The sequence below is a fragment of the Parasteatoda tepidariorum genome, unplaced genomic scaffold, assembly GCF_982258835.1.
Source record: "Parasteatoda tepidariorum strain Cologne lab strain unplaced genomic scaffold, Ptep-v5.0 scaffold_12, whole genome shotgun sequence".
NCBI lineage: Eukaryota > Metazoa > Arthropoda > Arachnida > Araneae > Theridiidae > Parasteatoda > Parasteatoda tepidariorum.
Genome location: NW_028257371.1, coordinates 542,210 through 564,904, shown reverse-complemented (window position 1 = coordinate 564,904; position 22,695 = coordinate 542,210). Strand labels below are relative to the sequence as shown.

The 22,695-nt window shown below is 26.5% G+C and overlaps 1 pseudogene across 1 annotated transcript in view; it reads right to left on the bottom strand.

Annotated features, from left to right (window-relative positions):
* The window catches only part of LOC147800840 (serine/threonine-protein kinase mig-15-like), a 58,443-nt pseudogene that overhangs the window by 15,296 nt on the left and 20,452 nt on the right, over window positions 1-22,695 (bottom strand). The window contains exons 7-12 of the transcript XR_015431068.1: window positions 18,853-18,931; window positions 16,432-16,512; window positions 15,090-15,228; window positions 9,520-9,620; window positions 8,035-8,143; window positions 2,586-2,769 (exon numbers count right to left, since the gene is read on the bottom strand). The product of XR_015431068.1 is annotated as a serine/threonine-protein kinase mig-15-like (transcript). The remainder of the gene's footprint in view (window positions 1-2,585; window positions 2,770-8,034; window positions 8,144-9,519; window positions 9,621-15,089; window positions 15,229-16,431; window positions 16,513-18,852; window positions 18,932-22,695) is intronic.

Here is a 22,695-nt window from a genome sequence, read left to right as displayed (position 1 = left end):
TGAGCAAATAAATATTTTCACCCCAAATCCACCTCTATTTTTTCTTTTTCTTTTTCTTTCACGCCAGACAACAGGGTCATGACGTCTGAATTGCAAAAATACGAGCTATTCAGCGGACGAATAAAAATACGGAAAATCTTATTTTCTGTGAAGAGAAAATAGCTAAAATAAGTAAAAATACGGAAGGGTTAGTAGCTAGGATGTAGTTTGAATTTTTTGTTTATCTTTGAAAATCGTAAATAAATATGATTATTTTATTTTAACAATTGAATTTTCAAAAAAAAAAAAAAAAAAAGCGGGATATTTATTTAAAAAAAAAAACGAAACTTTTAGAGAATCCGAGTTTTTGATAAAAAGGCTGCAATGCGAAAGGCAAAAGCGAAAAAATATCATCTCTGTATAAAGGTCAACCAGTTTTATCCCAAGGAAATGATTTTTTGAGAAATTTCAGAGGGAAGAATGAAGATTTCAATGCTTTCGCTCCGCGGAAAATTAAATTCCTCATAAAATATTTTAACTTGTGCAAAAAAATTTCCGCGGAAATTAGCGGGAAAAATGGAAAAATCTAAAAAAAAAGCGGAAATCCGCAAATTCGCGGTAGAATCTCATCCCTGATTTTAGTTACTTGTTCATTGTACCAGTGATTATATTTCCTTAATTTCTAACCATGATTGCAATAAAGTATCAATCAGAACAAGTTGGAACTGGAGCCAACTCTAGAACAATGGATAATGTGAATAAAAGTAAAAATGATTATGATTCTAAAAGAAAGTAAAACTTCAGGGTTAAAAAAAAGGAAAAGAATTAACGAAACTAAAATCATGTATCTTTTTTAAAAGAAAACTAATTATTATTTGCCTTTCAGTTAATATCATTTTTCTACCAACATCATCTTATTTCTTTAGTAAAACATACCAAAGATGCAAAATAGAAGTATGTATTCATATTTCACAAAAAATATCTCAAAATTTTTCAAGCAAGCTGTGATGGCTCAGGGGATAGAGTGTTCGCCTTCCAATGAGGTACACCAGGATCGAATCCTGGCAATGGCTGGTCGATTCAAATTCCGCATTCGGCTTGCACCGACCACAATGCTGACGCGAAATATACTGAGTGGCAGATGAATCATGGGATATAGTCCCCTTGCCGTCAGGTTAAACGTGGGAGGTTTTACTCTCCATGTAATGCAAATATGGGTTAGCTCCATCAAAGAGTCCTCCAGAAAAGCAAATCTTTCCCAATATTTGATCCAGGAGTTCCCTTGTCTTCTGGGTTGGGTTCAAAATTACAAGGCTACGGAGTTGAACAGTAGTAGTCCTAAACCCAAAATTGAGTAGGCAGTTCAACAAGGGTTAAAAAAAATTTTCAGGAAAAAAATAGGACTCTTAAATTTATGATGAAAAGATAAATTCTCTTATAAAAAGATCAAGCAAATAAATCAAATATTGAAAATTATTATCTTTAAATAACCAGGCCTCAGTTCCTTCACTTCAAAAAGAATTCTTTTTAATTCTTCAGCACCCAAACTGTTCTAAAAATTACCCATTTCCATTACCCATAATATGTTTCTCTAGATAAAATTCCTATGCTTCCATCTTTATGACAACCAACATTTAACAAAACCTTCCCCTTTGTTGGTTTGTGGTTGCAAATCATTATACAGATAGTAAATACAAAATACAGTAAATGCAACCAATACTTGTCATCTGCATATTTTTAACATTTACAGTTGTATTATTTCAAAAAAGGAATTTGGAAAAATCAACTACACTGGGTTAAGCTTAAACATCATTGCATACTCATACAAAAACGGAACAAACAAACAAAAGACATAAAAAAGGAAATGAAAAAACTTTAACAGCTTCTGTGACTACTCATTTTATAATAAGTCCAAGTAGTAATAGAAGCAATAATATATGTCATACAACTAAAAATAACAATGACCGGAAATGAAAACAATGGCCCTCAGCAGCCAAAATTAGCGAAAAATTGAATAATGTACACTATTACAGAAAAAACCAACCTTATATGTCGGCCTCTCATCTACTCTCTTACTTTCTCAAACATTTAATTCAGTGTGTTGTGACTAACTCATAACACAATTAAAAATTGTTAAAGTATTAAAAGTGACATGTTTTGAGCACTCAAAACATAGCCACCCATTCTCAAGACCCACCAGACCAAATGAGGAAACCAAAAAAATTTTTTTAAAGGAATAAATGCTAAGTGTCCAAAAAAGAAATTCATAAATAAAAGTGAAAGACAAAAAAAATTTACGGTCGACAAGAGACAAAACAGATAGATATGGGACTTTATCTGATTTATCTAAAGGCTGGTAACAAGAGTACTAAAATAATTTCAACTTTTCTTATTTCATATTTAAAGGTAATAAAATTTTTTGTTTTTCATTATGAAATATATTTTCTAGCTTCTGTTTCTTGAGAATATTTATTTTAAAAGAAAAATAGATCAACTGAGGCCTGTCTATATATCATCAAAAAAGCAAAAATTTCAAAATCTCAACTTTTTATTTCATTTTGCATAATTGTAAATTTAACGTCAAATAATTAAGATAAGATAAATACCAGTAACTGGGTCCTCAGTTACTCTCAACCAGGGTGCAAAGTAACGGGATATAAAGTCATACTGATTTCCAGCATCATCTTTGCAATCGAATTTGCCTCTTGCTAGTCACTATCACACCAACTACCTCTGAAGATGCAGATAATAATTCTTTTTCATTGCTTTTGAAATGATTCAAACTCATGCCTGAAAATTTAGGTACAACATTAATTTGTGACAGAATCATAAAAACTTACAGAGAATATCAAAATAAGTATTTTCAGAATGTTTTTTCTGAATTTAGAACATTAGTAAATTGTAATTGTTCTTAAGATTCTATGAAAATTGCTTAAATAGAACTACTATTTAAAAATATTGATATCAAAATTTTCACTTTAATAATTTGATCTCTATTTTATTTTTCTTGAAAAAAATAGATTAATATAGTATAAAAACTCTTTCATCTACAATTAAATAAGAAAAACAATAAACAATTAAAAATATTTTTTTGCGTGAAATTATGTTTGAGTAAACAGGTTTTATGAGTGGGTGCAATTTTTTAAAAAATTTCCTTAGTATTTTTGAAAATTGATTAAAAACACAAAAAGTGAAATTAACATTAAGGGGTCCAAACTTTGGAACGCTCTCCTGGCCAAACTATGGGGACCCTATTTTCCAGACAGGGTTGCCACTCAAATCTGGAAGGAAAAAAAAATTCCCCGTGTTTTCCCTGTACATATACGCAATATATTAAGAGGAAACAACAATTACTGCACTCTTGTGTGAGCTACATTAGGCAAACTATATTTATTAGTTCTAATTGCTGGCAAAACAGCTGAGCATACCTAAATAATGCTATAGTATATGAAATAATTTAGTACAGCTGAAATATCATGGTTAAATATCCCATAGATTACACTTTGAGTGGTCACCATTTTTTAAAAGATAAAAATAAGAAACAAAATTCCCTGTATTTCCCCAGTTTATAAAGAAAAAATAAAAATTCCCTGTTATTTTAGGTGATTTTTAAATTTCCTGTATTTTCCAGGTTTTCCCTGTTCTTCCTGTGGAGTGGCAACCCTGCCAGATTCCGGTTACCTCCTATATTTGAAAGGTTAAGAATCCAAAGATGCAAAAAAACATATATGTTAATGCAGAGAAAATACATTTTTGTGTTTGATTCATAACTTAATTAATGGTTAGCACTTAATAATTAGCATATTTGAGGTTACCCCTAGAAACCATTTAGATTGACACTAAAAAAATGAAAATTTGATCATTAGAACAAAAGTTATTTATCGTGATATCTTTTTTTTGTGCACCTGTACATAGAAGATATTTAAAAGATGGTAATTTTAATGCACAAAAGTAACATTTACAAAATTAAAAGAGATCAAATTTTTTATGCAATATTTTTTTCTTATCAACACAGTAAAAAATATGGATATTGAAAAAATTATATAATTACTCCTTTTTCATACTTTATGAGTCTTCATGGCATTAAAAGAAAGATAAAAAAAAAGAGGATTTTAAAAACCATGAAATTTAAGGAAGTAACTGAGATTGATGGTATAGCCATTCATTTGTATTTACTACAAAATCATGTGAACCGATTCCCTTTAAGAAGGGGTTAATTAAATGTATGCAGTGTGATTCAAGTATTGTAATAAATAATATTAATGGGTGCCACTCTAAGAAACTTTCAAGATAGAACTTATTTTTTGACCAATTAACACAGTCTGTTAAACAGAATATTTCAAAAAATTATTGCAGCTCACTTATCATGAGGGTGGTCAATTTATTATATCATTGAGTATATCAGCGGATATTTCATTGCCAACTTTTTTAAAAATTTCTTCAACAAATAAGGAGAAATTTGAGAATATACTTGTAAACAGGAGACAGTTGTAAAATATAGGAGTCTTTGTTAAAAAACAGAAGACTTGGAATGTATGTAATTTTACATTCCTTTTTAATTTTATTTCCCTTTTTTTAATAATTTTAAATAATTATTAATAAATTAATTTAATTATTAATTTTATATCCCATATTTTAATTAAAACTAAAAAACGTGATATTAACATACATATAAAAAGTTTAAAACTATAACGAAATATACTGCAGTTTTAGTAGAAATCATAGTAAATATGGAATATATAGAATAGAGAATAGAATTAAATAGTTAGAATTGAGGTACAATTTACTGTAGTGCTTTTTTTGTAGCCAGAGGAAACATTTCCATGCATTTTACATTCCATTCAAAGTTAAATTTACACAGTAATGCAACATTTTCCAAAATTACTACACAGTAATTTTTTGAAAATGTTGAATTTTTTTCTCGTTTAATTAAACAAGTTTCAAAATTAACAAAATAATTGAAAATAATTTTTAAAACTTTAACCAAAGTCATTAGGCTTTAAAATAATTATTAATGAAATCTAGCAGGCTTACCAGGAAAAAAAGTTAGAATAAATATAATAAATAAAATAATAAAAAATAAATATAATAAATAAATGAAGTAAAATATTTCAGTTACTATTTTTAGACTAAGTAATATTTTAAACTTAGGTGATCAAGTAACAAGTTTAACAGACATATGATTGCTAGAAGAAATTATCTTCAATTTTTTATTCGCAATGTATATTTTTTTTGTATTTAAATTCTTTTTATCCTTTTGTACAAGGATAAAAAGGAAAATCATTATTGATACATAAAAAAAGTATATGTATTGAGAAAAACGACATAATACTCAATTTTCGCACTTTGAAATCGTCAATGCATGAAAAAAAAAACTTTAAATTTCCAGGAATAACTGAAAAAAGAATGATTAACCCGAGTGTATTTATAACTAATCGAGAGCGACAAGAAGGGGTTAATTAAATTTATGTTTCGAGATTCAGACATTATCTCGATATTTTTGATATATTTAAAAACGTATTAAAATAAACGAAATTTTAAAAAAATATAAAAAAATAAATAGTGATAAATGCCAAATAACTAGTGGAAAAATTATACAATTATAAATAAAAATACTTAAATGTGCGATTTAAATTTCTCATACTACAATAATGTAGTGATTTAAAAAAAAAATCGTGAAAATCAACAGCATTGATTTAAAAAAAGAAAAAAATATTAAAAGGTTGCTTGGATTTAGTGATGATCAAATGCGTTTGAAACTAATTACTCAAATGCGCATTCTAAATAATATTGTATGTAAAATTATATGGTATTGCATGTAAATTTCCTAATATGAATTTAAAAAAACACAAGAAATCTGTAGCAATAACTATGACAAAGTCAGTAAAATAAATTGTATAAAGGAATGATAAATGCACCAATAGAACTTCGCATATCATAACAATGTATAAACAATAAAGGGATTTTAAAAAAAAGCATTGAGAAAATTTGCAGCATTAAGAGCCGATAAAATGATCGAAGTACCACATGGATGTTATAGTATCACAGTGCTTATGATAGTATTCACATAAATCAAACATATCAAAAAGTTATTACTTGAATGCGTGATTTAAATTTTGCGTGTCATAATAATATTGGAGTTGGAATTACTTTTTGGAATTACTTTTTCGAATATCAATTTTATATTTCAATGCTTGCCTCACTAGCTCACCAATTTGAGACTAAGTTATTATGGAATTTTTTTTATTACACTCATGTTCTTTTAAAGAAAAACAAAAGAGGATACTGATAAAAACAGAATAATTTTACTTAAAGCATACCTGTCAATATTGGAGAAATAAAATAACAGAGATTTTACTAGTGACATTTTTTAGGCTAAGAGTAAAGTTTTGATACATCATGCATAATCATGTAAGTCAAAAAGAGAAATTCAAAATTGGAAATAATATAAGCACTTACATTTATCTAAGTAAAAAATATGTATATAAATCTTAATCTAAAGAAAAAATTTTTTAAAACCATTAATAATAACTAAAACTATAAATACTCAACATACTGCAGAACAGGCAATAGCACTATTTGTTCAGGAATAAGAAAAGTATTTTTACCATCAGCGGATGTTTTATCACCAAAATTTTATTTTTCAATTTCTTCAACAAATAAGGAAAAATTTTGAGAATATACAAGTAAACAGGAGGTAGTTGTAAAATACAAGACCCTTTGCTAAAAAACTGACTTGGCATGTATGCGCAAGAAACGAAATGTAAATTTTAGATTAGCAGAACTACCATTTTGCCAGAATATAAATTATGGATTCACAGAATTCCGTGAATTAGCAATAGCATGCCTGGCTCTAAGGATTGATTCTCACGACTTAGCATGGTGCTAAAAACAAAATTTCCGATTTTTAGCATTTCATTAATTGCCTTCAAGACTCAAAGATTTTATTTGTCTTACAGAAAATGTAAGTAAAATTTCGCATTTAAATTAACATTATTTCAGTGTCTGAAACACGGTTTTTAATTTAAAAATTTAGTCTATTTTGAGTAAAATAAATTTACAATTTACAGCAGTCAATATTACAAAATAAAAAGATATTCTTTTAATTAAAAAATTACAAGAGACCCAGCTTCAGCTGTTTTAGGTGTTCAACTTATATTTTGTTTTCTTGTACAAAATCTATAAGATTTAGAAAATTGAATTTGCAGAGGAGTGTAAAAAATGTACAAGGTTAACAAGGAATTTTACATTTGATGCTTAGTTTGAAAATCAGTTATTGCTATATTTGAGTAAAAAGATACCCTTCAAGTTTCTTTGCAACCCTCAGGTATGCAACTAAAGAATTGAATTTTGACATGCTGAAAGAGGCAATTTATTTATGAACTTGAGTTTTTTTCATGAGTCGAGTTTTGAGTAGTTTCTTTTCTTCAAAATTCCAATTTGTTAAAAAATTATAGCAATTTTAAATGCTTTTCTAAAGAAGTTTTTGTTAAAAAACAGGAGACTTGACAGATATGAATAAGCAATGAAGACGCTAAAAAACTTTTTGTTCATAATAATGTATTATACAAAATTATAATAGTTTGTCACCATGAATAAAGGAAATTCAGAAACAAAAGTGGATTTAAAAAAAATATTTCTAAGACAGAAATTTTAAGTTCCCTAACTCAGACATCCATTTGACAACATTCCGTTTTTCAAATCGTGTTTTCCCGATATTCCCAGTATGTACAAACTCTGATATTTCTATAAGAAAGAGTGCATTTAAAACACACACACATACATATATAAATTTGCAATTACATAAATTATACGCATGAACAATTTAATAATTTGTCTTCAAATTTGACCAACATAAATACATTTAGCAATCCACAGCTCATGGTTAGTAACTGATATCAGGTTATAATGAAGTTAAACTAGCACACTATATATAAAAAAAGAAATAATTAAACAAATAATAAATAAATATTATTTCAAAAAATATATTTATTGCTAATTATAAGGAAAAAAATATTTAAACTTTTATGTAAAAAAAAAATGAAATTGACATACTTAAAGCAAAGAATAAAATGGCTGAAGAGTTGCATGCCCACAAAGGTTAACTTCACAGGTTGGAATAAACCATTCCAGACCACACTCATTGCCCAAAAATAAAAAAATTCTAGAAGAATAAATAACATGAATTGAACACTTTTTAAAATTTAAATATCATTATAAATTATCATTCAGCATAGGTACTTCCATTAATATGTCAAGAAATAAGATCTATTTATGCAAGGAATAAGGTGCACTACAGTGATTTATAACCCGGCGTAGAACAGCTGACCCAATTTTTTGGGTTTATGACTACTCATGTTCAACTCCGAAGCCTTGTAATTTTGAACCCAATCCAGAAGACAAGGGAATTCCAGGATCAAGTTTTGGGAGAAATTTGTCTTTGTGGAGGCTTTTTGGTGGAACTAACCAGCATTTGCTTTCACGGAGAGGAAAACCACCAACGGTTAACCTGAGGGCAAGTGGACACTCAACCCTTTGCTGTCTACCACAGAGGATACTTTACATTGGTACTGTGGTCAGTGCAAGCCATATGCGGAATTTGTATTGATCAGCTGATGCTGGAAGGCAAACACTAACCCCTGAGCCATCACGGCTCACACAACATTGATTAAACATGTATAGAAAATCGTTTTAATGAACGACTTAGTACTATTGTACCTTCATATTTATTTTATCAGTTCATTATATATTATTTTATTTTGACTTTATTCTGTAATCAGGGCTTAAAATTAAAGGTGGTCTATTACTCTAGTATTATACTCATTAGTTTAACTTAGACCCTTGAAAGTCTGAGCCTGCCTCACGATGGTTAATCATTAATAACGGCTCTGGATTTTAAAACTTCCAATTTTTAATTTTTTAACATCCTCCTCAATATCTTCCAACCATCTTTTCCTTAACTAATGGCCAAATCCTAAAAATTAAAAAAATAATCAAATTTAAGCTTTATCTAAGTTTCTTAAAAATAAAAACAGCTTCAAATTTATCAGTTTATAACAGTAAAAATTTTTAAAAAAAGTATACAAGCATTAAAAAATAAATTTGCATAAATAATAAAAAAGAAAGAATAAATGTAATAAGCCACTGCACTACGTTTAAATACAAATTACTGTCATTAAATTATACTGCTCAAAATAAAGAATATAGGGGAAAAAAATTTCTCATATAAAACTAAAATTAATTCATTAATTTAATTAATGAATATTTGAAAAAACTGTATAAAAATCAAGTGCCATTCACTACAAGTTTAAAAAAACGTATTTGAAATTGAATGGAGGAATAAAAAGTATTTTAGTAACGATTGAAAATTTGAACAAGTGTAAATATTGTAAGTATTGTAAATATCTGGAGTAAAAAAATATTTTTTTACCAAGGAGCACGAAGGAAATAGAATTTTTTAAAAAACCACAAAATCTACCAACAGTTTTGATCAAGCAATAAACAAAACAAAAAAATCATGTTGCACAAATAATTATTTACCATTATCAAAAGTATCTTCTCCTAATCCTGTAAGAAATGCAGCTTCAGAAAGGTTCATTTCAGCAGCAATTTCTTGTTTAGCTTTTTTTTTGATACTGCCTCTAGCAAATTCAAAAACATTAAAAACATAGTTTCAATAGATATAGTAATCAGAAATAAAAAGATAGGAATAATAAAATTCAAATGTCAAACAATTCATATCTAAACTGGACTATGAGTTTAAAAGTACAAAATCCTTTAAGAGGATGGTAGTTGGCTGGGTTCACAACCCAGTCTATGTGGCTTTTTTTACATGAAAAAACCTTATTATGTTTGGGGCTAATTGGTTTTTTTCTTTTTTACAGGTTTTTTCATAAATGATCTAATTTTGCCCAAAAATGAGTGCATTTTTTAAATATATTCTACATGCATTCTTATAAGTACGAAACAAAAAATATGGTTTAAACGTAAAAAAATATTGCTCGATTATTATCAAAAGTATTAATAAATTAAATGATTATGATGAGAATAACTATTTTAGTCATATTTCTGCCATTTAAATGCACAATAGCATAATTATGAAATTGCTAAAATAACTCTTTGTAAAATGCAAAGCATAATAAACAATATAATTTGCTTTATAGTTAATGAATGGAATTTCTAGATGCAATGTATACATTCATGAAATTAAATATACATATGTATTGAAGCATGTGGTATGTTCATTTCCATTTATTAATGTGTGAGTTTCTTAGATGTTTTAGAAAGTACAAAAAAAAAAACTTTAATCTTTATTAAACCATTATAATGCTTTTAAAATGAAGAAAAAACATAATAAATTTTAAATGTTTGTTTCGAAGCATTTTAAGTAAATAGTTAAAGATTTTAATGAACATGCAGAGATGTTCATTATAACTAATAATTATGTATGAATTGAGATATCATGTACTATCAATATCTACAATATATATTTTCATTCCATTAATAATAATTCCATTATATATTCACTATATAATTCAGGGTTCCCACTCATTTAACAAAGCAAAAATTAAGCACTTTTTAAGGACTTCTTTTTAAAAAAATTAAGGACTTTTCTGAAAAATTAAGAACCTTAAAAATAGTATTGTTTATTATTGAATATTCATATACCACCAGTGACGAGGCGAATCATTTAACTTTCTTAAAAACAAAATTCAATAAATGGAAGGAAAAAAAACAGAAAACAATTTTACTATGATGTAAGTAATGAAATAATTGTATTAATTAACATGGCTTGCCAAAGTAGGAGTAAGCAATTTTTGCAAACTCGGGTCATTTTTTTTCCTTTTTTAAATTTTTTTTTCCCGATTGAAGAGATCTATTGAATATTCGTAATACAATTTTAATAACTTCATTAAATTGAATTGTAAAATTAAGTGTCAAAATTAAGATTTGCAATTCTTTTCATATATTAAAAAGAAAAGAGTAAATAAAAAAATTTAGGAGAAAAAATGAAAATATTATTACAACAATACTTTGCTACTAGATAGGCATTACATATTCAGTTGTGGGCCAAGTTTGCTAAATATTCAGTTATGCCCAAAAATATTCTTTCTTTTCTATTAGTAAAATGTTTCATTTATACAGGAATTAAAACAAAAAGTTGAATTAGAGTTATGCATGAAAGTAGTTTTCTTACAATGTCATGTTTAATTAAGTCCTATTTCAAGTAAAAACAGGCCATACTAACATTCAAGCACCTTAAATTATTCCACTTTTGTTCATTAGGCTTAATTTAATATATTTTTAAAAAAAAATCATTTAAATAAATATTTTTATGAAAGTTTTCATAAAATAAAAATATAATTACGTTTGAAAAAATTTTTACTTTTCAAACCAATGAGTTTTATTAGTTCTCAGTGAAACACATAAATGAAAGGGTCTAGAACGACTTTTCAAAGGTATCAATACATTTTTATGGTCAGAAAATTGGTAAGATTCCTTAAGTAACAAATACTGATAAGTTATTTATTTTTTTATCCTTCATAGGTATTTACTAGTAATATTTCTTTATAATCTGCTATGATTCTTAATATTATTCTCTACTATTATTATGATTTAATATTTTTTTTAACGCAAATTAACAGTTTAAAACTGAAAGCGGTGTACTTTTATTATAAAGTAAGCCTGTAATATCACCTTTATCAGGTAAAGTTTTGCAAAAAAAAATTTAAAAATATTATCAAAAACATATGTTTTTTTTTTTAAATGGTGGGCACTTGAGGGTTGTCCCATTGGCCACAGAAATGCCGGAACTGCTACTCTCTTCTCGTTACCCAGTGGGCACCTGTGGCGAAGATTTTTGCAAAAGTTTGAAAATTAAAAATTTTCCTTTCGAATTTTCAAATAATTTGAACATTGGAAAGAAAACTGACTTTCTCAAGTTAAATGTATGCATTAATTTTAGTATTTTCACTTTAAAAAAAATCTTAGTTTAGCATAAGAAACTTTAAATTAGGCTCAAAATTATGTATGTATGTATATATATATAGACAACAAAATAAATATATACAAAAAAACACGAAGAAAATTAAGAAAAACAATAAGTTTCATTTATTGCGCATAAGCTGCAAGTAAACAGAACTCATTAGATAAGTTCAAAATGAAGATAAAACAAAGGAAAATTACAGACATATGAAAAAAGGGGGGAATAGAAAAATAATAATAAAAAAAAAATAACAAACAACTGGGGGAAAAAAAAAGGATAAAATTTGTTTTAAAAATACGGAAAATAAAAGATATAATCGTTTCATCAGCCCACACGATTATATCCGCAAAAAAGAGTGCTTTCTGATATTGTATCAATATAGCCAAAGCAAAATATATTAATACAATAGTGTGAGGAGCGCTCAAAAATTTTTTTTACAAAAATTACAACAAATAAAATAGAACACAATAAGTAAAGTAACATGTAAAAACAGAAAAGAAAAAACAGAATAAAACAAAATCTATAAAGCGAGTAGCGAATTCAAATATACTTACATGAACGGGAAATTTTACAAGAATGATTTAAAAAATATTTTCGTAACAAGATTGCCAGACTGCAAAATATGAAAACAAAAGGGCAAATTGAGCGTAACTAGAGGAGTTTTGTTTTAAAGTGCCGTTCTTACAGCATTGCTGAAGTGCGTTTGATTTGTTAGTTACCAAGGATGGGCCCGAAATGGATGCGTGCAAGGTAATATTATACTGGATAATTTAAAGAAGTTGGCCATAAATAATTTTAGAAAATAAATATTTGTTTAAGAAAAAAATATGAAATAGAAAAGAGAAACATGAATTGCCTGTTTTGTACATTATTTTAGCCATGGATTTGCCGGAAATGGATTTGCACATAGAAAAATTATGTAAATTAACAAAGAAAATTTTTTTAGTAGATAATTTTAGCCACGGATTCGCCCGAAATGGATTTGCGCATGGAAAATTGTATAAATTAAAAAAGAAATTTTTAGTGAATAATTTTAGCCACGATTGGCCCGAAATGGATTTGCTCATGGAAAAATTGTATAAATTAACAAAGGAATTTCTTAGTAAATAATTTTGACCACGGATTTGCCCGAAATGGATTTGCACATGGAAAAATTATACAAATTAACAAAGAAATTATTTAGTAAATAATTTTGGCGACGGATTTCCCCGAAATGGAAATGCACATGGGAAAATTATATAAATTAACAAAGAAAATTTTTAGTAAATATCTACACAAAAATATATGATTAATTCAATGATTTTATATAGAATTTAATTACTTAAGTTAGGTATCCATTGTTTTTTTTATCAAATTTTAAAGGAGTTTATCGATTTGTTTTTTGGATAAATAAATATTACTACATATTCTTTTAATTCTATTCATTTCATTAAAAGTGGTATTACTTGGAATTCTAATGCTTCTAGGAGCATCTATTTAAATACCACTTCTAATGAAATGAATAGAATTAAAAAAATATGTATTTATTTTCAGGATTTTTTAAAAAAATTTTATCCTTTTTTTTCCCAGTTTGTAATTTTTTTTATTATAATTTTTCTTTTCCCCTCTTTCTTCATGTGTCTGTAATTTTCCTTTGTTTTATCTTCATTTTGAACCTATATATATATATATATATATATATATATATATATATATATATATATATACATATATATATATATATATATTTGATTTTTTGCTATTCCATTTTAAAGGTAATAAGTTAACTTTTATAATCGGTTCTATTGTTTTGAAAAAATAAAAATCAAATTTGATTATAAACTTTCAAAACTTCAGATAATTCAAAAATGTTAACCAGTTTGTTATACATATATATACAGACAGACCTTGATATAAGGTCACCCCCCATATAAGGTCTCTTTTCCAAAGTCCCGGCTCACTGAATAGGAATTCTTTGTTACAGATTATCGGATATATGGTCAAGTTTTAAAAATCGTTATTGCTTATAAGGTCATTAATATCTGAGGCGAGGGGAGCTCTTTTCTAACAAAAGCCTATTTAACTTCTTTACAAGGCAAATAAACCTCTCGAGTTCTAGGAAAATGTTGCAACCTACGAACAAGCTACAATTTCTGTAATTGTTTCACATGTTGTGGACAGTGAGGACAATGACAGTGATCCTGAGACTGTAGCTGTAACCCAAGTGGAAGGCTTCAATGCAATAAATGTCATACGAAATTTTTGTACAAACCATGAGGGAGTTGAACATTTTTAGAAGTTACAAAATCTAGAAAACATTGTTCGAAAAATGAAACCAAAAGGGAGACAGACCTGCATAAATGATTATTTTAAATAGGGTAAGATGATATAAGGTCCCTTTTCCAAAGTCCCGGCTCACTGAATAAGAATTCTTTGTTACAGATTATCGGATATATGGTCAAGTTTTAAAAATCGTTATCGTTTATAAGGTCGTTTATATCTGAGGCGAGGGGAGCTCTTTTCTAACAAAAGCCTATTTAACTTCTTTACAAGGCAAATAAACCTCTCGAGTTCTAGGAAAATGTTGCAACCTACGAACAAGCTACAATTTCTGTAATTGTTTCACATGTTGTGGACAGTGAGGACAATGACAGAATTAAAAAAATCTAGAAAACATTGTTCGAAAAATGAAACGAAAAGCGAGACAGACCTGCATAAATGATTATTTTAAATAAGATAAGATGTAATGTATGTATGTACACTTTGAATAAATTTGTAAACAGCTTTATTTTATGTTAAAAAAAATTTCTTAATTCTTTACTAATTTTATTAAAATTTATTGACATAAATATTTAATTTATGGCCGATCGTTTTTGTTTGTTCATTACCATTTAAAAAAAATCATAATGTGTACTATTTACATGCTTAGTTACGAACTGCTAATGAATCGGTTAAAAGGTCACCCCGCTTATAAGGTCACTTTTGCGATGTCCCTTAGGGTGACCTTATATCGAGGTCTGACTGTATATATATATTTATAAACTTAGAGTCAAGTTAAAAATATTACATTTCTATAAATACTTTAAAAAAATCAACAAACATTTTAGTATCAAAGGCTACTAAACTTTCATTTGTAGAAACTTACTTTATCATTTCTTTCACACAGGAATTTCAGCTTTTGAGTTTTCTTATGCATAAACACACCATCCAAATAACCAGTTTCTACATTACATATTTCTATCGTTTTATGGCCCCATCCCAGGATGTGGCCTGCCAAATGTACGCTACAAGGAAGAAAAAAATATTTAAACAAATGGAAGATTAAAAGTAAATCACACACAAACTTAAAACTACTAATTTTAAGCTACAACCTGAAGTTGTACTTTTTAGATGATAGTAAATGAAAGATCAATAACATAATTTTTAAGAGCAAAAATTTGCAATTAATTATTATTTTAAAGGTTTATTTATTGTAAATAAATTCCTTCAAATATTTAGCTTTAACTCAGTTAAAGATGCCAATTTTCTAAAAAAATGCTTCAAAATCTTCATAATGTATGTGTATGTTTTATCATTCTATAATGCTAAATGCAAAAACTATTAGTAAAAGAGATGTCATGTTGTGTTCATTTAACTAACTTTTATGTAAATGACCATACTTAATATGAATAGTAAAAAATTTTTAAAAAAAATAAATTCATCCAGTAAGGATTTCATTAATGTTAAAAAAAGACTACAGATGCTAAATTGACTTGATCTGTAAACTTTTCAACTAAATTTAGTTGAAGCTCTGAGGAGCTGCATATTTTAAGCATAATCTAATAAAACGCAATTTTTTAAACTTCACACTCAGAAACTGTAGCTACTACTCTTGTTTGGTAGTTAAGAACATCGTAAAAGCATAATCTAAATAAAAAGCAAGCATATCTTTGATTATAATAGCTTCATTCCTTTTTCGTCTGTATTATCATGCAAAAATATTTCCTTCAATTGATTAAGAATTCATTTAATCCTCCTCTTTATAAATCATTAATATGTTTTTCTTAATAACTTAGGCATTTGCGCAGAAATCAAATTATTTAAATAGATTATTTGTCTACAATTGCCTAAAACATTAACATAAAACTCAAGAACAGTTCAAGTTTTATTACAATGTTTTTACCTTTATAAAATAGCCATTAACTTCCCACTGCTAAAACTGTTCTGCAGATAATACAATACAATTGAAAGAATATTTTTAAAATAGCTTTCAAGATTGAAATTTGGAAATATAATTATACAGGATAATATGTAACTGTTCCTATCATAACTGAATAAAATGTTACATTTAAATCCATTATTCTTTCAATTTACAATAATAATATGTATTGTAAATAAACATTTATAATAATATTGTAAATAAACTGTTATACATTTCAAACTTGATAATTATTTCAAACAGAATAGATAAATGACGGTAAAATCAAAAAGAAAAAAATATTTCTTACCTACAGATGTTGGCATCTCTCCCCACTGAAGAACAACATTTTTATTAACTTTCCCACAAGAATTTACATAAACTCCTTCATCTAGAAATAAAAATAAACAATTTATTTTAAATCATAATAAATAATTTCAGTACCTAAACAGAACTACTCAAAAAATAGGATGGAAAAATTCTACTAAAAATCATTATCTTAAAAGTTATTTCAAAATACAGTAAAAGATAAGAGAAAGAAAAATACATAGCAAATTTTTAAAAAAATGGAGATGCCTTAAGTTTTAAAAGATAAGTATGTTGAGTTCCTTAAATATAACAAAAACGTTAAAGTGAGAACAAGCACTGATCTCGTGACAATTACTAAATATAGTTAATGCCACTTTAAAATATAATTATTTTAAAAAAATTGTAAAACATTAAAAACTATCAACACCTTCTTGAATGTTCTGAGTAAATTTTCCATTCCAACTGTTATGCTGCAAACAATTTTTTAAACATCTTAAAACATTTAAGAATCAAACTAATTTATGTAATACTTTGTATTTGCATGTTTTTATTGCTAGAAAGCAAAGAAGATGTTTAATTATAAACTACTAACATTTTTAAGGATGTTTGGAAAAGAAAGCTCTTTTTCTGTTCAACTCTTAACAAAGTTGTAATTCTTAAATAAAGAGAAGGATCTTGAGAAATCTTATTTTTCGTGATCAACAGTCAGGTTATATTTTTCTAGCAAAGAAAATAAAGCTCGAAATGGATATTTAAAAAAAAATGGACAAAATATTTCAAGGAAGATAGGCATTTAAACAACTTAATGTGAGTGTCGAGGAAAACAAGCATTTAATTCAGATTTTTATACTACTGTTATAATTATTTTTCAAAAGAATTACCTGGAACTAAAATAATTTCATAATGCATGCATCTCTGCATATGCAATTTTAATTATAAGTAGTTCTTCAACAGACTTTCACAAATTCTGAAAATAGTTAAATAATTTTCTGAATCTCAGACTTTTAGCTTTGAGAAATGAAAAGGTTTTCGAAGAATATATTTGTTTTTATTTTTTAACTCATCATCTGAGATCATATGAAAAGTTACAATTGCAACTTTTCAAACTATCCTAGTCAACTTAACCTAGCAGTCCAAAATCTTAATCCATAAGGATTATTCCTAGTGCAGTGATAGGACATGTGCCTATAATACAAAAATATGATGGAAACTTAAAGCATTAGCATAGAAGCAAAAGAATCATTGTGCTGAGACAATTCTTATAAATATACACTTTAAGCTTTATTTACTTTTTTAAACACCCATTTGTAAAACTTTTAACCCCTTATTTTGAGCTATATCCAATTTTGTAAAACATATATATCAAACTATGTTCATTTTCTTACATATGTTTTTTAGCTGTATCCAAAACAAACAGCTCAACAACAATTTAATCTTCTTAATATATTGCAGATTAAAAATAGTTTTATTTTAATTTTATCAGTTCATTAAATTTTTTATGAAATTTATTATTTTAATTAAATATTTAAGAAAGAGTATGTTAATAATCATCTTTTAATAAAAATTGACCTTTTTTAAAAAATAGTCTGAACATAAAAATTGTCACTTTAAAAACAAGAATAAGAACATTTACATATATTTGTAAGAAGTATATTTGTATAAGTACATTTAATGTTAATATTAATGGCTCAATATGTATAGATATATATAACATTGTTAAAAAAATAAAATCTTTCATAATTCATCACAAACAACTTATTCTATACAGGTTGTCCGAAATACAACAAATGTGGCATGCATACAGAATTTAATGGTGGGATCTTTCCCAAGTTTTCCTAAAGTGCCTTGCATTTCTTCGGTTTCAGCTGAAACTGTGCTGACAACAGATTCAATACATTCAAAGGAATGAAACTGCAAATCTCAAAAAGTTCTGATTTTATAATAATGAAGACTCCACAGAATAATTTAATGTACAACGAAATATTTGAAAGAAATACTAAACTTTAATATGTGTGATGTAAAATGCACAGATTAAACTCAAACACATATTAAATATTCAGTTACTTTTTAGTATCTGCTCAACATAGCACATTTTGTCGCATTGTGTGAAAAATTATCAAAATTAAGAAAACCATCATTTTTAACCAAATTAACCTACACAAAAATTATAGAAAACAGAAAGTCTTCTTAATAATGTTCGGGTACATTTTTAAACTGATAATGCAACATATGATTAGCAATAATTACAATAAAACTATAATCAGTAATTTTAAATCTCTAACAATAACAGTTTATACAGTTAGAAAATACTTTTTTCTTAAAAAAATTTGATAAATTCTTAAAATGAGCAGTAAATAGCTGGAATCAAATGTAAAAGAATTTATGTTCAGTTATAAATTTTAAGTATTGAAATTATACTCACTATCATAACAAAGAAGAAGTTGCAAGCCTTTGGAATTGGGAAGAGTGACTATAGTGTGAGGTGTAATGGAGCCCTGAGACTAAAAGAAATATAAACATGAACATTAAAAACTTTTGAAATGCTTTGGACAATGATCAAAATATACTAAACAAAGGAGCAGAATATATATATATATATATATATATATATATATATATATATTATATATATATATATAAAGGTACTTAAAACAAGAGAAATTCTGATATAAAATTACTAAACAATTAATTATATCTATAAAAAATCATACACATAAAAAAAAAAAGATTCTGCACAATCTAGCAGAAAATATATTGTGTAAAAAAAGGCCCAACAGCAAAAAATAAATAAATAATATAAAATAAAACAATAATACAATTCCAATGTGTAAGATGCAGCAAGCATATAAAAATAGAATAATAATAATAAAAAAAAATACTTGTATAAATGCCTTTCTAATTTAGGTCCCAATAAATGTTTCAATGATACTAACAATTCTTTTTAATTGTCACACACATTTAAAAAACCGAATTAATTCATTTTAATATATATTTCATATGAAAAATCACATGTATTCCAAATTAGTTTCAATTTCCTGTTAAAAAAAGTTCTTTGTTAACACTACAGCAGAATGCTTTAAAATTTAGTGTTTAATGTTAGTATTTTAAGGCTTTTAAAGACAATTTTTGAAGAAAAAACATTATGAATGCAATTTTTGATTATAAAACAGATTTTAATTATATTTTATAAAGTTTGATAAAACCTTAAATAACCCAAGAATACAGGGATTAAATATAGGAACTTTGTATATTAAAACCAGAATTTTAAAAAGTATTTATTAACTGACATTTATTATTCTCTATGCATACATGCACACTAGCAAACATTTCAGATTATTTAACATAATTGCAATGAAATACAAATCATGAAAACATTTAATCAGGGAGCTACTTCAATTCCAAACTTCCTTATGATTTTTGTGTATTGTTTATTACAACATTAACTGCTTATCATATCATACTTATTTATTAACCTTTTCAAGAGGGATCGACAAGACATCTAGGTCTGTAGGGGTATCTTTCTGCGACTGGGGGTGGAAATTGTAAAATGTAGTCTCTGTTCGTAAAAAAATGGTGACGAGAATGAAACAATTTTATACTCCCACTGTTTTTCTTAAACACGGTTCACTACTTCTTTGACTATCGTATTTAGGGACAATACAAGGGCCACCAGAGAGGGACTCTTGTGCTTTTGTATCACTTTATAAGTGCAGAAATCCTTTTTCAGTGGTTTTATTAGATTCAGCATAAAAAATTAAACAAATAACACTTCACATATCGTTTTCTATGATAAATTATCAGCCTATCCTATGTTATTATAACTTATGCACCTTCAAGCATTCATTCATTTGCACCATGTAACACTTTGTCAATCTTTTTGTTTTGAAGTTTATCAATGCAGAATCTCAATAAATAATATTTCAATGCCTATAGGTACATTTATGTTTAAAAAATTAATGAATGGAAAAAATAATAGAAACAGCTTTTTCTTTTTTGCTGTTATATCAATCCCTCATTCACAACAATTTCTGCAAAAGCAAAATTTAAAGAATCAAGTCTTAGTTTACAATAACATACAAAAGTTTTAATAGCTATAATTATCAGTACCTATAATAATAACTATTTAATACATTACAATTAATATTTGCAATTTTAGTACGTTAAGCATTTCACGTTTAATTTCTATCAAAAAAATTTTACAAGCTGTTTTTTAATATATTTATATTAAAACAAATTTTAAACAATTTGTCTCTGTTCTACAATAAGTCTGAGTAAAAATAGAAGAAATTTAAATAATTTCTGATGCACAAAAAGACAATTTAAATACAAATATAACTATTTGAATATATTTTTCATCTTTAGAATTGTTAAATCTTTTCAACTTATGAAAATACGTCACTTCAATCAATGATAAATAGTTTTTACCACTTTATTTGCCGGTTTTACGTTTTCACTATTAATGATAATAACAATAAAAACAAGAGGGGGAAACGAAGACAATTCTACTATAATTCCTGGCTAATTTGATTGATCTGTTCTTTTCAGTAAGAATGGTCGTTACTATTGAAATTATTTAATCAAATAAATTGCCTTAATCTTATTTACAATATTATATTAAATAAATTGTGTGATACATAAAAAAACTACTAACTACAATAACTTGGTTAATCATTGACAAAAATTAATACAACATTTTTAATTTAATTTCATTTTCTAAATAGCATATATCGTAATTTAAATCACTAACTCAAAAAATGCTTTAGCCAGTTTCTAAATTTATTTATAACATATCACTCAGAGCCTTATTCCTCTAATTTCTTAGTTCGAATCAAATATGTGCTTTGATTTCCAAAGAATTTTCTTTTAAAATAGCTCCCCAACAAGTAATACATGAATATTTCAATTATTGTGCTTCAGTTGCAAATGATTCATATAAAATATTCATATTCAAAACATCATGTCATTTTCTTTTTGTACCAAATTTCATAAATGAATGCATCTTACAGAAACTATGTAGAAACTATAATAGAAATTTATTTTTTTTTAAATTCAGGTAATAGATTTATAAAATTTTAATGTTCTTAAAAATTTAGTTCGATCTTATGAAGATAAACCAACGAGATATTATTAGACTTCATAAAAAGTAACTTAAAATTAAATTGTATCTAGCATAATGAGAGGGGAGGAACACAAAAATTGTCACAAAAGAAAAAAGATTAGGAAGGAAAAAAAAATACCATTTATGATTTCATTACAAATAAAGCATAAAAAATACAGTATTACAAATTACAATTTCAAAATCCGCAATCTTTGAAATCCGTATATAGCCAAAATCATGAATGAAGTTACAGCTAAAAAATTTAAATATATATATGAATTTTTCCTACAAAATAAATATCTTTATTAAAATTCATAGTAAAATATTTTCTTCTTGTCTGCAACAATTACAATCAAAAGTTTAAAAAACCGATAAGCACCACATTTATACCAAAAATAGAATAGAAACCCAAAAAATATTATTTATTTGAGTTTATTTAAAATATTTTACTTCAATATTTATTTCAATTTGAGATAATTTACTTTGACGGCTATGATTACTTGATATTTTTATGTATAATCAAAATTGCCATTCGTTAAATTAAAATAGCAATAAAGAAATTATCGTTGAAAAATAACTTTAAAACATTTTTTTAAACAAAAATATTTTTTACAAAATTTAAATTAACTACAAAAAAAGCAGGAAAGAAAACAGTAGATGTATACCTAAACTTATATTTGATATTTGAAAGTAGGTGGGAAATGTAGAAAACATTCTCTACCCTAATGAGAAAGTGTTGCATAAAACAATAAAACACATCCCACAGCCACCCCTTCCCCCAGAAAAAGGTTAAAGCTGAACTATCTATATTAGAGGTTTATACTTAAAGAGTTTTACAACAAATAGCTTCACAATTGTATAGATTAGGGTCGTAGTAGAAAAATGTGGCAAAATAAATTGCAACACTTAATGAAGTTTCCATTCTTATTCTGCTTCAAAATCCACATTTCATTACTTTTCAGTCAAAGGATACATATTTACACCCCAAGTTGCTTTGAGTCAGCTCTTTAAATATAAGAACTAAAGCTTATTTTTAGCTAATTCACAAAGTTCTCTATCAAGAATAACTTTTTGGTAAGAAAACTAGCATTTGATCAGAAAATTATCAGTTTATTTAGGGGAAGTCATAAGATTACAGGGTGGTTCATAACTATACGTCAAAAATGT